Source organism: Nilaparvata lugens, chromosome 10 (assembly GCF_014356525.2).
Source record: "Nilaparvata lugens isolate BPH chromosome 10, ASM1435652v1, whole genome shotgun sequence".
NCBI lineage: Eukaryota > Metazoa > Arthropoda > Insecta > Hemiptera > Delphacidae > Nilaparvata > Nilaparvata lugens.
In genome coordinates, this window is record NC_052513.1 from 28,311,277 (window position 1) to 28,328,389 (window position 17,113).

The 17,113-nt window shown below is 35.0% G+C and overlaps 1 protein-coding gene across 2 annotated transcripts in view; it reads right to left on the bottom strand.

Annotated features, from left to right (window-relative positions):
* Window positions 1-16,418, bottom strand: part of LOC111044649 (cell adhesion molecule 1) — a 245,470-nt gene extending 229,052 nt beyond the window's left edge. The window contains exon 1 of one of the 2 annotated variants that reach the window (XM_039437113.1): window positions 15,925-16,418. The gene's annotated coding sequence lies outside the window, so the exon portion shown is untranslated. The remainder of the gene's footprint in view (window positions 1-15,924) is intronic. The other variant, XM_039437115.1, reaches the window with a different exon arrangement.
* Between the last annotated feature and the right edge of the window lie 695 nt (window positions 16,419-17,113).

Genomic DNA, 17,113 nt, shown 5'->3' on the forward strand with positions numbered 1-17,113 from the left:
GTGATTTATTCCCTTTGTGCCGAGCACTGTTTCTAATTCGTGTTATAATAGTTAATTCAATACACAATAGGCTGGAGCCATTATTGTAAGTGAGTTAGCGAAATAAATTATTTTCTCTCTCTATGATAAACGGCCAATGGCCGTCGGCCATGACTTCGAGTTTCTCAGGATAGATATTTAAAAATTGTGGCTCCGAGTCGTCGAGGAATGTAGATTATGGAATTATCCCTCAAACTTAGCCTTCCTGTCGCGACATAGAGTACGATAAGGAGTAAAACAGCAATATATTACAATTAGAACAAACTAATGAATTTGCAGCTACTATATGGTCCTAAGGCTCTAGAAGCCACGCGACGATTGGTCAAATTGATTCCCTTCGCCCAATAGGAGACCTGTTTCTAAATACAGTAGTGGGTCGATTTCCAAACCGAGAGACCGGATTACGTTTCGGAGGACACTTTGCTAGGAGCACTAAGAGAGTGAAGATGTAGTCAAGTCGTTTCGCCGTTTTTGGGCATGTTCATAATATTAGACTATTAGTTAATTTAGGAATTAGTTTTATTTATAAGGTTTAAATTTTCTAGTAGCGCCATGTCCTGAAAAGTTTGATTGTGTTTCTTCATCATGTACGAATAATTGTTTCTTCAAATAACTGCTAAGGTACGTGAAATAAGGTTGATATATCATTTAGGGAATTCAATTGATTGAAACTTCCATCAGAGTATTGTATCAACAAAGCCTGTTATTATTGTTCAAGTTGATAATTTTGATTGAGAATAGTCCTTTCAATTTTATTAGTGATGGAAGATATTGTTTATATTTTTCAATTATTTCAAAGTGTAGTAGAAACCTATTAAATCAGGCATGGCAAAATTAATTATTGAAGTTTTCTTGACTCTAGCTCGTTCACCTGCATGAATTAAGTATAGACTCATGTATTTACTAGATGTGTCGGCCTATTTCCAAATTCTAAATTTTATTCCAAATTATCTTTTAAAAGGCCACGCACAACTTTTTGAACTACTCCGTAAATAATTAACAGAAAGATGAAATCAACAAATGAATATCAATGAAGTATAAATTGGAGAATTCGGCATTTGACCAAGTTGTCATGAATTCTAAGAGTTTTTACAAGAAATTGAGTAGTATTCTTTACTGTGGAGCAGAGAGATCAGACTTGAATAAATATTGATATTTTGTATCGATCTAAGACTGTTCAATGAATCACCATCAAGAATATGATTATTTGCTATGAAATACACGTTACGTTTTTAATTGAAAAATATTACTCTTTGATAATTTCATATTATTATGATCCATTTATTTGAGTTGATTCATTAGCTTGAGCTCATGCGTGATGTGAGACACATGAGATTTATTGATCCATCGAGAGCAATATTGTAAAGACTAATGATAGGGAATTAAAATAACTCCAATAAAAACAATAGAGAATCGGTTGAGAGAAACGGGTTATTATTTCAGGAATCATCATAGTTTGTTATTGATGTCCATTGTAATTTACTTGAGTCTATAGCAGCATTCCTGAAGATTTATAAATTTCTAACATAGCTCCCTAGCTTACATCTCAGACCTTATCAGTAGCCTCACGCTTCTACTCGTCTCCTCTAAAACAAATCCACCACTGAGTTGCTGAAGAGTTGCAAACAACAGTTTTAACAATGTCGCAACAATTGCAGAGTGAGAGAGCCCGCAAGGCGCGAGTTTATTAATTGTTCTCGAGCGCCTAATGAAGCTCACAGTGACTCATGAGTTCAAGTCCAACTGCGCATGCGTGAGTTTCGGCGAAAAAACGCCGTAGAGTTTTAATTATTGCCGGCACTGTGCAAAAATCACAAACTAATTATCGGACACACCTGTTCTCTCTCCGACAATGGGCGCAAAATGTCATCCAATTTGTAAGCTAACTGGGGTTCGTTGTTTTCGGAAATTTTCCCTTTCCATTAAAACAAGTCTGAAATGGTGAATACATTCAAAAACTGGGCCTTTTATTCGAAAATTCTATCAAACCAGAGTTAGTTACTGTTTGTGATTGTGTAATGTGAAATGTAATGTAGTGCTAAAAGAGTGATGAAAAATGAGAGCTGACTATTTAACTATTGTCAAGTTGTGCAAGTTATGACTAAAATACTGAGAAAATCGTTGATATTTCCATGTGTATTGACCTCCTCCAATGCACATTAATCGGAAAGCGCTACCGACATTGAAAGCTTCAAGTCAACCTGACCATACTCATATAAATTTGGATTAATGATTCTTCAAACTGTCATCAGTTATAACCCAATATGAGTTCATTCTTATTGTAAACGTTTACTAGAAACTAGGATATAATATAAACATCTTGGTCTCGTGAATCAATTGAATCCATTCTCAGAAAACCTTTCAAATTTTTCGGATGAGGACTTTAAATTTTACTATCAAAATGAAATTGGAAATGAATCATGTTGAAATACTTGTGTACTTAAACATACACTTCCTTGAACTCGGCAAATAGTGATAACTCAACTTGCTAACGCAGACGATAGATAGATGAATGTAACGTAATAATAGCAGCTAAAGTCGAAACAACTGATTAGAAACAAATTGAATCGAAATAACTAAGGTACTAGAAGCTCTGTAGCTGAACAATGAATCAGCATATATGGGAGCGCAGCCCTAATAGGAAAACTGAAGAGGTAGGCTCGGGCGAGTTTTTCTGGCACGGTTAAAAAGATATTGCTTTGGCAGACTGCAAAGAACATAAATAAGGCTTGTCAACGGCCCTTGTTTAAAAACGCTGGGTTCCCAGCTCCCAGCTCGAAGCTACACTTTCAACTTCAACCTACACTTTTTCGCTGCGGCAAAGCACGGCAAAAATACGTTCGTATGTGTGTGTGTAACAGCCTTTGTTTGTGTGTGTGTTTTCGAATGTAAGCCGTTTAAAAGAAAAATGGCAGCTGATTATGAAATTTCCTTGCAGCATTGTTTCCTGCCGCGAAGGAAAGCAATTCTTTGAGCTGGATCTCAAGGGCTTTAGTGTTGTCGACCTTCCGCACTCAACCGCCTTTGAAAAGTGAAAAAGTGTCTTTACTGCATTCAACAAGCGGCCGAACTTGTCTCTCACAGGAGAGGGTTTCGCAAAAATCAGGAGCTCTCTCAGTAAACGATTAAAGTTCTTATGGTGAAATTTAATATCATATTCAACTTGAATGATTTTTGGATATTAGCTCTCATCGAATTGCCATCTAGCTGTTAACCCTGTTTTCAATATGAGCAGTAGCAAAAGTCTTCGCGGATTGATTTACAGCATTTAACATTGTATTTTTTTTTAATAATACAGTATTTTTTTTACTTTTTGTGAGGGTGATGTTGTGTTGAATATTCATAACTAGCAGGGCACCTGTGCTTCGCTTCAGGAATTGAAAGATAAGATTATTTTTGTGAACCATTTATAATCTAAATCCTACCAACATTGTTATAATCGTTTTTGAGATTAGGCCACAACTTGGCATGAAAACTATGAGTCAAATCATTCGATTAATCATTGATGTGTTGGAAGTGCTCTGTAGAATAGTAGTCCAATTGCAGCGAATTTTGTAGAATATTGGGAAAAGGAGCAACAGCTATTTGGCCGTTTTAATAAATGACCCCTTTCTTCCGCCCAAGTTAAACTTTGGCCGAATTTCCTCATTCTTTGCAAACAGATTCCACAACGGACACTTCTGAAGTTTTGAAAATACCCTCCATATATCATACTGAATTATTATAATTTCATCGAAATTGTTTAAGCAGTTATCGCGATCAGATATACAAACAAAATTAATCTATGTTCAAAATTTGGAGATCTAAATCATTACAGTTTTTCCGGTATGCAATCCACAAGTTGACATGTTTTGATGCGAACAAACGAACACACGAACAAACACAACCCTACTCTCTCTTATTATATCTAGATATCGAATGGTAACAACTTGTTATTGTCAAAACCATTGATTAATTGAAACCATTTGAAATATCAGTCTTTGTTGTTACACTATTACAAATGAGATAAACTCTAATCATCTAATCATCTAGAAATTGATAATGGTGTAAAATTCTATGATTATTTGTATCCTACCTATGTGTAGGCCTGTAAGTGTATTTTAACGATTGATACAGTCTAACTCGAATTGCTCCAATAAATGAGTGGTTTTGGCAATATCAAACCGTTTCCATTCAATATACTGTAAACTAGTAGTTCTGTGAACAGTGTTTGCTCACTTACAGAAAATGACTTGAGTTTTCAGGCATGATAATAATAATAACCCCCTGATCAGACGAGGGGTTCGTCAGGGCCGTGTGCTTTCACCACTGCTTTTCAACATTTATTCCAAAAGAATTATCAGCAAGGCCCTAGAAGATGAGACTGGAGGTATAAGAGGTAATGGCACACCTATCAACAACCTAAGGTATGCGGATGACACTGTACTGCTGGCAGAAAATATGGAAGATCTCCAGAGAATGCTGAACAGTGTCATTACTGCAAGCAAAGAAGGTGGTTTGAGTCTGAATTCTAAAAAGAAAAAGTACATGATAATCACGAAAGACCAACCTTCTATCGGGGATCTCTTCGCTGACGGAATCCGTTTGGAATGAGTGGATTCCTACACATACCTTGGGACTCAGGTAACTTCCAATGCTGATAACTGCTCGGAACTCAAGATAAGAATAGAGAAAGCACGTTCCACATTTATCAGGATCAAGAATTTACTGACATCAAGCTTGAACTTAAATGTTTCGTGTTTCCTGTATACTGTCATATAGTGTGGACGCCTTTGAGATGTGGACCTATCGCAGAATGCTTAGAATCTCATACACCGATCATGTTACCAATGAAGAGGTTCTCAGGAGAATGGGTAAGAGACTGTAACTCATTGGTGAAATTAAGGAGCGCAAATTATGGGTCACATAATGAGAGGACACAAATATGGAATATTGCACCTCATTATGCAAAGCTAAATAGCAGGTAGGAGGTCTGTGGGGCGAAGAAGGATATATCTTGGTTGCGCAATTTAAGGGATTGGTTCAAGTGCACCTCAAATGAACTTCTCAAGTCAGCTGTAAGCAGGGTGAAAATTGCCATCATGATAGCCAACCTCCGCCATGGATACGGCACATGAAGAAGAAGAAAAATAGCCCACACTTAATATTCCCTAGAGTTTGTACTCAACCTCCAAAATAACCTTCAATGTTAGACTCATCCCGTATTTTATAATAAACGCAATCAATAGACTATCCAGTTATCTTTAATCAACTTCTTTCTTAATCTCCTTTACTCCAATAAACCATCATCAAAAAAAATCTCACAAAAATCCAACCTAACCAAATAATGATAATCTATGGAAGCGTGAAAAGCTTCTTTGCCGCTTGCCCAATTTTCCAACAGTTTTCATTTAGGAAAACCAGCCTGCGTCACGTTATAGGGAAGGAAGAGGGGAGAGGTGTGAATGGATTATTGAGTTGTCACATGATTTATGACTTGTGCAAATCGATTTCGGCCGTTCGGTCATTTTTCATGCATCGATTTGAGAACGCGACACATCGCGATGGATGGATGGTTTGACTCTTTTAATAATAACCGAGTCGTCATCACAAGGCATCATACTATCATATGACGTCACACTTGTGACAATCACAATACATATAACTTTTTATCCTGTTTTTTTTCACTATTAGGCCTATACTAAACTCGTATGCTTCAGTACTCTATCATCGTTTATACTCTTCTTTCTCTGTTATGATTAACTGCTTACAAATGAGGGAATTTGTCTCACTCCTTGAAAAGACGAGAATCATAACATGTTACATCATATTATTATTTCTCTATTGGAATTTGTACTCCTCAATGATAGTAAAAAGTTGTACTCTTCAATGATACTCGTTTCCTTGTTCATCGGGAGATACAATTAATTATGGTGAGAAAATGCTTCTCAATTATTATTCTTAAGAGACAAGACACATACGAGATTCTGATTGGATGTATTACAGTCATACATCATCATGTACAACACGTATCCGTACATTATATTCTTGTGTGAATTAGCATTGATTATGAATATTCAAAATGATGCAGTATAATCAAAGTTCAATGTGGGAACAAAAATCGATTGATTTCAAGATTCAAGCTCTTCAGGACAAGGACTATCAAGAAGTACTACTATTGCCCGCAAAGTGGTACTAATATTGCTTAGCATAGTATATCGACTCATTACATCAATTGATTGATATTATGTGTTGAGGAGTAATTCATAATAAATACGATGAAAGTTTGTTGGGTTGAATATTGAAAAGATGAACTCTACCAATGAAAAAACACTGAAGTCTCAGACAATAAAGAAATCAGTTTTTAGATCAGACATCATTATATGCCAATTCACCCAATTGGAAGTTTTAATCTGGATTCCCACATCAGTAAACATGAATAGCAAAGTAGTGGGAATATGATTCCCATGAGCTCTAATTAGACTATTCCCAATCAGTCAGGTCGAACGAGTATGAATAGTCCCATTATAACTTAAATAATATTCTTCATCCTAGAAGTTTGCCTACATGTGGGTGCCAAGGAGTGTGAAGATACACTTGATCACAGAAAATAGGACAGTTTGAGGGTGACAGAGACAGAGACCCAACTGATTCTCTCGCACATGTTTAGCCAACCTGAGTAATGAATGAAATGACAGGGCAGCCACCTGTGACAAGATTAATAGTACTAGACGAGTCGCTTCCCGCGTCCAACAATTCGCGCGCCATTTTGTCATTTCGCGCGCTTTTCCACAACAGGTCTGCCAACGTATGCTGCATGCATTGGGCGGCAACCTATTTAATTGCGTCATAGATCAGTAACAGTTGGTGAGCTGAAAATTTAGGGCCACTTTAAAATTACAATAATATAAACGCTTCAAATGTCACTGATACTTTATGCCGTCATTTTCCATTAATGCATACAATAGTTCACATCAAGGTGATATAATTTTCCAGTTTGTGATTTACTAGTGCTTGTGATACTAGTATTTCCGGGCTGCAAATAGTGCAGTGAGAATCGCTGTGATGATTTCCATCCTCCGATAGGAGGAGGGACCAAAAGAAGAAGTGATCTAACGAAATAAACAGCAAGATAACCAAAGAATGAATCGGACGACAATTGTACACCGTCATGAAACCTCCATTGATCGCAGTTGAATTCAATAGACGGACGTTGAGTTTCTAAGGTCTATAATATATACCTCATTATTGAAAGTCAATAGATGGGAAGCCATCTTTTAATATCTAATCTCGGACTCTTTTACTCCACCCTCAACTTGATTGAAGCTTAGCTATTTTGTTGATCATTATTTCACTTACAAGAAACCGTTGAATATTGTAAAAAGGCTCTTGACAACCTTACGGTAGAGTACCGATCACAGCCTTACGATTGAGAATCATTACACGTAGAAATATCGGTAAAAAATTGATAAATACTTTTGAGATTTGAGAGTTTGAAGGATCAAAAACTCAAAGGTTCTTGAAATGCTAAGTAGTCAAAAAACTAGATTCTTTTCACTTATCATAACCTCCTAACAAATTCATCTTCACAGGCATTCAGCATTGTTGAAGCTATTAAACGAGGTAATAAGTGGTATGAACCATTCATTTTTATGTTAAATTGAAAACTCTGTGTTGAGAAACCACATTCAATTTGGAACTAAGAATATCCTAAACTATGGTAAATCATTCATGAATACTTGTTTCAAATTCAACTAAGTGAGGCACGCCCTAGGGTGTTAGGAAGAGAGTAGGCCCACAACGAGAGTAAGTTGAGGTGAGAGATCGCAATGTAAGAATAGGCATTAAAACATGCTGCAGTAGCTGAGTATAAAATGGAAAGCACTTAATTCGGAGTCAGCTGAAAGTGAGTGACAGACCAGCCAGGGCACCTGTGGCTTCGCAAATGAACAGACAAGGAAAGCAACAGAGAGAAGGCTGAATATGGAGAAGATTGGTGGTAGGTTAGGGTGTTGAAGTAGGGAATGAGAAGTGGAGAAGTAAAGGGTAGAAAGAGAAGATGGTGGAGGGGATATACACGAGAATGGAGATGAGAGAGAAATAAAATTGAATGAGAGAATAGGAGCAAGTCCAGTAAGTTATTTCCCACATCAAATCTGTGAATGAAGGAAAAGGGAACGATGAGGAAAATAGGAAAAGATGAGGGAAGTGTATATTGACGAATGGAAGCGGAGAGAGAAAGAAGCTAGTCGATTTGAGGGGAAAATTTGTAAGATATCAAGAATAATAGAAGATTGCGAAAGCGAGAAAAATGAGTGAGGATATAAGAAGGGAATTATAAGGATGGGAGGAAGAATAGAAACAGAATTAATGCTGAATACGTGTGACGGAGAAGGAAAGTGGAATTGGAAGATGAAATAGAATAAGATACATGGATGAGGGAGGTACTATGAAGAGGGGGAAGATGATAATGACAAAATAGATTTACAAGAAACTCAGAAAGTAAGGTTGACAAGAATGATAAATTGAGAGAAATATGAGAAATTGAGATAATGATGAGAAAAGGATCTAGGGGAGAGGAGGTAATGAACTAATAAGGAGAGGTTTGTGTTTGAGATGAGGATGAAGATGGTAAAAAAATTAACAATGATGAAGATGGTAAGAAGAGGTAATAGACATATAGATTGAATTGATGGAAACAGTGGAAAATCAAGATTGGAGTTGAAAGGAGAGATTGTACTTTATCAAGGAGAATAAAATGTGAGAGGAGTGAGTAAAAGGGAATGATGAGAAAGAAGAATGATAAGGAAGGAAAAGAGGAAAAGTGGACAAGAGGACGAAATTTGGTGAGAGAATGGAGGGTGCAGGATGCTGAGAGTAGCTGCAACAGCAAGAAGTGGAAGTGGAAGAGGAAGAAGAAGTAGTAAAAGAAGAAGAAGAAGAAGAAGAAGAAAACAAAGTAGGAAACCAAGGTGGAGATGAAAAAATAATGATAAAACAGGAGCAGGTGCAGTAAGTGAATTTCCACATTGTAGCTGAGGGGAGAAAACATAAATGTGAGGAGAAAGAGAGAGAAAGAAACGAGAAGAATTTACAGATAGCGGAAGGAGAAAGTAGCTGGCAACAGTTGTATGATTTGAATCGGCTTCCTCATTTCTGAGAATGCGCCACCATCAACGTTGAAAAGATTAATGATGAATGGGAGTGGCTCTGCCTGTCACACTGAGCCACTAAGTCGGCAGCTGGCTTCCCAGCCACCGCGAGTCTCATACCTTCCCAAATAATTAATTATCACGCACAAGTGTTTACCTGTGCTTTGCTAGCGGATTCTTGAGTACAATGTATGAAGTGTATCATGAAGATGAAGTCAAATTTCAACTACTGTACAATCTTGGATAAGTCAAGAAGTTTACTGGAAACAGAAAATTCACTTCGGCTACTCACACGAATTGAAAGTGGAAATGAAGTGCAAAAAAATAAGAGCATGAATAGATTGAATGTGTTATCATAGTTCCAAGCTAAGAGTAATACCAACTGTAATAATTTACAATAGGGAAAATATTTGATTGGTCTTTTACCTTAAGTTAACTCTGTATCACAAATTGAATGAATTTGTATTGTAACGGTGGGGGAGGTCTAATCGTTTTATCAATTATTACATTTAATAATTAAATCCGCGACTAGATTTTCAACTCACAAGATAATATTTCAATAAAATTAAGTTTCGATGTCATATATGAATAGTTGAAATTATAATAAATCGATTAACATACATGAAAACAATAACCTATCGTCGGTAAATTGAGTATCGATATGTGAAATTTCAAGTTGATCAGTTCAGTAGTCAAGATGTGATGATGCGTCATTTGTGTTTTTCCTACCCTGTACTTGTATAATCAAATTCTTTCCTTTATCATATTATAAATTGAACTATTATACTATTTGCTATTCAAGAGTTTCGTATGTTACTGTTGCTCTCAGGAATTTATCCCTGTATGTAAACAGTTGATGATGCAGTATGCAGCAATGGAGCAGTGGCCACCAATTGCCACTTGACAAAAGCGGTCTGCACTGCACTGCCCTGCACTCTCGACCATTTGAAAGACATATGGAGGTCGTATCCATTTGCCACTGTCGTCGCGACGCATCGCATTCCATTAGAACACATCCAGCAATACCAATGATCGCGCCCCGCGGTGGCAATGATATTCCTGAGAGGATTATCACATCCCGATGACAACGGCTAACAAATGGCTCCATGGCAATAAAACATACATCATTCTGCCGCAGCTTAATTAACGCCGCCGAAAATCGCTAACCAGCTCCAGTCGCGGCTAATGGCTTCTAACTCACGTCTCGAAATATAACCTAAACGGTAATTTATCCGTTGTGTCAACAATAACCCCCGGTAAGAGCTTATTTAAAATATTGATGTTTCCTACCTACCATGTGTGTAATATAAAAGCATTGTTATTTTACATCCCCCTTCTACTATAGCTTTGTTCATCGATATAACACTATGAATACAGACAGATCTATTCACCCGTTTTTATTAAAAACACGTCGGCGGAAATAACAAATATTCAATCATCATATCCTTACATGATTCGAATTCAATTTACAATTCATAATAGAATCAGAATTGAACAAAAATAAGGTTTTATATAGGAGATATTGATTGAATATTGTTTTTCTATTACAAAAGGATTGATGCTAAAATTCCCAAATCATATAATAATCCAATTATTGCATGTAATTCACCTTCTCTGCGATTTACTCTTATTTGCCTAATCCCATCAAGAACAGTCAAAATACTAGCTTATATACTATCCCTGAATTAATTCCTATTGTTATCGAATGATTTTATTGGGCAGAATTTGTAACTAATAATCTACTAAGAAGAGAGAATTTTGGATTTGAAACTCACGATGATTATGGAAGATGATAAGTAGGCTACATCATGATGATTCAGTGTTATATAATATATGACATTGTTACTAGAATAAGCTGGATTAAAACGTTCTGCTATTGATAAATTTCTTCAGATGGATTGTTCAGTAATATGAATTGATTCGACTAATTTTAGCAGCAGTGACCTGCATGATAAATATATGCGAATCTTCCAATCACTTCCGCGTTAACTAGTGACCTATCAGCTCACGCGTCAAACGGAGTTTATTGTAATTCCCAAGTACGTTATTAGATGGGCAAACCAAGATAATCAATTTTTTTTTAAATGGCGATTTCTTTCATATCGATTAAATAGCGGGCCATGAATAGCCGAATTATGTTTTCCTCATGATATCTATCATTATTTCAAGCAGAAATTCAATTAATTTCTTATTATTATTAGTAAGTTAATTCGTTAACTATTTCAATCAATCAATTATTTATTTATCATAAAAAAGTCCTCTTCATTTTCTGAGCAATAAGTTCTATTTTCATATCTACTTATATTAATGATACGTACTTTTTATTCACTTAATTTATATTTATTATTCCATTTTCAAATATCCAATTTTTAAAATTTCAGTCTGGAGTTTCCTTTTCTTATGGGAGTAATCCCTTTTGTATCATTTATAAAATCTTTATCATAAACAAAATTATCAATTAATAGTTGAAAACATAAATTCATTAAAGCTATCCTGCTTCTCTGAATAATGAATCTCAAAAGTGTATTATAGCAGAATTATTTATTTTGATATGTAGTATATATTTTTATCTTGATCTATAAACTCGACTCAACTGCCCAAACCTGTTAAATTACTTACATCGGCGGAGTTACAATTACCGACTTTTTAGGTTAAGATCTGACCTTTTGGCGAGCTGCTTACCATCAGCTGATCAGCGAGCGTAAAGAAACACTTCTGCGCATGCGCGAATGATTACCGAGCGTAAAGAAAATCTACTGCGCATGCGCGGATGGTTAGCGAGCGGAAAAGTAGATTGTCCTCAGAAAGAAACTGTTTTACGAGGAGAATTTAGTCTGTAAATTCTTTCTTTATGCGCAGTTGTAGAAAATATATATTATGTGTGCTGAGGATAGAGGTAAGAAGCTGGATGCTCATTTAAGAAAAAATTAGGTTAGGTGAGAGAGTGATATGAGATCCTTAATTTCTGTTCAATCTTGAAAAATGGAACTGTTATTAAATTTACTAAGAAAAGTTATTCTTGTAATTTTTTATAGTAGAATTAAAGGTTTCTTAGTTATTCAAGAAATGAATAATTGGGATTACTTTTCCCATAGAAGTGGGAATAATAAAACTGGGTCTTGACAAAATGGATTTATTATTAAATTCACTAAAAAAAGTTATTCTTGTAATTTCTTTGGAAAATTAAGGGTTTCTTAGTTGAAAATTTTGATATAGGTACTTTAATTCAAATTTACAAATAATGAATCTTGAATAAAATCATATCGTTGGCCATATCAACAAATCAGATAAGGTTGATCAAGTCGGTTTATCTATAATTGCCAGATAATACCTTCTCATGAGATCCGCTGATTGATTTCGATAGTTCAACAGCTAAACATAAATTCTGTCTCTCATCCACAAAGGCAATAACATTTTCCGTTATCGACAGACGACGAAATTATCATCTGTTTTTCCAGGAATGAATAATTATTATCCTTTTCATATCCTTCAGCGAGCTTTCCCAGGGATGAGAACTAGTGCAATCGAATTTTAATATCATAAACCTACTATTTTGACAAATTTTGTAAAAATCCTTAGAGCCGTTTTCGAGATCCGTTGGACATAAATAGATAACCATATAATCATATAGATAACCAAATATATACAGAAATTGCTCACTTAATATAATAGGGTTGATTGATTATTCAATGTAGGTACTAATTAATTGCAATTTCTGTATTATTCACAAATGATCTTTGTGTGGGTTTTGCCACTAATTTTATTTTGAAATTCTGAATCGAAATCTTGAATCACATAACCACGTTCCCATTTGAAAAAATGAAGTTGGATTCAAAATGAAGCTGGATTGGAAATGAAGTTCGATCCATATGACGGATCCAAGATGGCGGACAAATGTTTTGAAGCAACAGGAAATAGTTTTCACAAGTTGTATTATAATACCCACTAACTTCGCAACAATAATCTCACTACAGCTTTGTTACTGTACATTGATTTTCATGAATTGTTATATTATTTTACAATCCAAGAATATATTTTCATCTCAACAGGCTTTAGTCCAGTCAAGGAAAGGTTATAGAGGGAAAAGTTGACAATTTTTGACCCCGTAGTTCTGTTTAGGGTAATAAGGAGGTAAACATATCAAAAGTCCCCACTCCTACCCCCTGTGGTAACCACCCCCTTACTAATCAACGGGTGGTTGAAAGGTACTACTTTTTTGGTTTCTCGCATAAAACTCTAAAACTATGTATCCTAAGGACTTGACTGTCATATGACAAATTAAAGCTTACATAATTTCCTACAATATTCATCGAATACCTTTTTTTATATCTCCTCTAGTTTCCGATATATCAGCTCTTGAAGGTGTGACATTTTTGAAAAAAACACGTTTGCCACCAATTTTTTACTATTTTTGTTCTTATAACTTTTCAAAAATCGATGGGAAAAATCCATGTTGATTATGAGCTTATAGAGAAGCTTATAGAGCTTCAATTTGTTATATAACTTCACATTTTTACGAATTTCCCTACACCTTTTGCAGCAGCTTTAGTGTTGAGTGAGAAATCTCCATTTTTGCAACAATAGACCAATTGACATTAAAAGGAATTTGAAGGGAATGTTTTAAACAGAATTTTTGACTTTGCATTTTTTTTGAGACTGGTTCAGAGGAGAACATACCAAAAGTCCCCACTCATCTGCTTAGGGGTTGAGGGTGGTTTGAAAGTTGCATATTTCAACGTTTTGCTTCCACGCTCATATCTTGATAACAATGCGATCTACCAATATGACTAACTATTCAAAAAAAAGAAGCTTGATGAATTCTCTACACTTTTTGTTCAGTGGAATTTTGTGATATTCCCAAAAACTCCCGAGATATTCGCTCTCGTTAGCATGCTAGAGCTGCGTTTACACCAAAGTTACTAAAAAATGTTAATAACTAAATCCTTTTAGATTCTATTAGATTGAACATAACTTATCATACACATGATGAACATATGTGTTTGTCAAGTTCCGTTCAATTTAATAGAATCTATAAGGACGGAAAAATGAACATTTTGTTAATTTATTTTATTTACTCTTATGGCTTTTATCGGCAGAGAGATCCTTTCGGATGTTCTGCCTTGCCGTATTACCCAATGTCATTCCCTATCAACACTCAAGTTTATAGGTTATGTCTTGGGTTCTTCATTTTTCTCAATAAAAATTTGCACTTTCACTTCCTGAGTTACTATTTTGTAAATTCTAAAATCAAGAAAACTATTTTCAAACACAAAATCACATTCTTGGTGTAAAAGCAGCTTTAGCTTACCTCTTGTGTTCTGGATATTGGAAAGTGTCAACTTATCAAGATTTATTTCGGGTTGGGATGAATTAAATTTTTGATGTTGATTACAATTTTGAAACCTGAGTTATGAAAAGTGTTAAAGGAACAGTTTTATTCTGTAATTTTGGTCTCATTACTTTAAAATAATATTATAATTATACTTTTATAATGAGTATAACGTAGTTATAATGTGATGTAAATTCTCAAGTTATGTAATTTATTATGCAATGATTATAACGTATGGATGGATGGGTGGACGAATGAATCCAAACTGTCTTATATCCAAAGATAAATTATATTTTTCATTTATTATAACATATTCCACTACTTCATAATCATCACTTCATCTATCGATTTATGCATATTATATTTTATAAGATAGGTGTTGGAACATGAGAAAATATAGCCAAATTATGAACAACAAATGATATAGCTTACAAATTGTGCAGCTCAACAGCAAATGTGGCCTTAATAAACAATTTACCGCAAGGATTATTTCTAGGTATCGAAGCTAAATACTGTTGGTCCATATAATTGGTTCTATTAAAAACTATGAATGAGGACTCATGTTTGGAAATTGATCTACTGTCCCCTTCCGAAGACAATGCTTCAAATTTTGACTTAATAATAAAGAGTTTTGAGCCTGAAACGCTTGAATTATCCACAAGACCTGCTACAAAGGAGATATATTGTTCAAAAACATACACCTCGACTTCAATTCTACGTATATCGCGTACATTACGTCCTTGAAATAATAGTTCTATTGGTGATCCCCAACGGAAATAACCAGAATGACAACTCTCAAAATGAGTGGAAATTCTATTGAAATCAAATTCGAATGTGTGTTTCCTTTCAAATAATTCTTGGTCATTGTTTATGAGCGTATCAGGTTTTTTAGAATTTGCAGGGCACAGTTCTATTTGTCTCATCTTTTGCAGTTGACCACTCTTAGGAGTAAATAGAAAAGAATTTGACATATTATAGAATTTTGAGTCATATTCCATCTTACACAAGGCAATTGAATACTTTTCATCTTGAGTGAGCAGTTGAGATGGTTTAATTATCGACACAAACTCATCAGCAGTGATTCGTGGAAACCGTAAGTTCTTTTTAAGATCTTCAAAACTGGTTACAACACAATTTTCCGGTATATTGGAGCACTGGCAGAAACAAAATATCGACTTTCTAACACCTCCTTACTTTTTTCCTGAATAATCTTACGACATAAATCGTTGAATTCGGTAATGACATTTTTCAAGCAAAAATCCAAGAGTTTCAGCACTCCTAATGGTTTGAAGTTTTCCTTTACGTACCTTATACATTCATTTGTGAGGTCTGTTATCATGTACTTTCGTGCAGCTAAATAGGTGGACAGTGCTTGATCTGTTGATTTGAAACTGATTTCACTGGTGTAAATGAATGTTTTCATACCTCTGAATCCGTCTTCATCCAAATCTTCAATCCGAACTTGCTTTTCTTCTCTTAGATCACCGAAGAACATAGATTGAAACACCTCACTTGCTGTGGAAAAAATCAATTTATGTCCTCTGATGATTGTTTCCTGTGGACCAACAATAAAGTCACAGTCGCTGTTCAAGTCATTCTCAGCCAGACAATGAAAACGTTTTTTGAAATCAACATTTTTTAAAGCCATTTTTCAACAAAATATTTGAATCAAGTAAAGTTGACTGATCAGTCTTCACACTTTTGTTGAAGAACCACTTGGATCGGGGTATTGAAAGTTAGAATTGAAATTCAATAAATTCAGAGATAAATCGCTCGCATGACACGGAACTATCGGAACATGAGACACTATTCAGAAAACTTTCTGACACAATTGCACAACTAACATTCCAGCTTGTGATAGACGATTTGTATGAAAGGTTGCGAATAAACCTTGTTACAATGAGAAATAGAGAATGAATTTGACGATTTTATTTCAATCAAAGAGCTTTGCTAAAATAATCAAGCAGTGGAAAGAAAAGACACTTCAGATAACGTTGAGTCATACATGAGACAAAAGCATTATCTGTCAAGTGTTGGAAATTGGAAACGATGTCGTTCTATTCGATTGAGTGGATCACTAATATTACAGATATGTCACGGAAGTTTTGTTGATAAGGAACTTTCAACAGATCTATCACTATAACCACTCCAGTATATTTATATATCATTTTAAGCTTTTAACAACAATAGTTCTTAATGACGTCTAAGATCAGTCATCCACTCAGCATTATTATTCCTAATACTTGACTAATAATGTAAATGTGTCATCTGTCATAGATGGTTTTAATTTTATCTCAAGTGTTTAGGCGTCCTACCACTCGAATATTTCCGGCGCAAACGATAAGGGAAATCTGAAATTTTCTTCTTCACCTTATTGCATCATCGACAGCATTACAAATCATCTTATTGTCTGTGTGAATTATCATTTGCTAAAAGTCTGTTTGAATCGTTTCAATGACAAGATAACAAACAATTGGAATATTTTATCAATTCATGAAGCATAAACTTCTCTTTTTCAAATGCAAATTTCTCAGCCCATCCCCAATATATAAGTTACAAATGAAGGGCTTTACTTCATCAATAATCCTGACATTGTATCCACTTGAACAGAAGA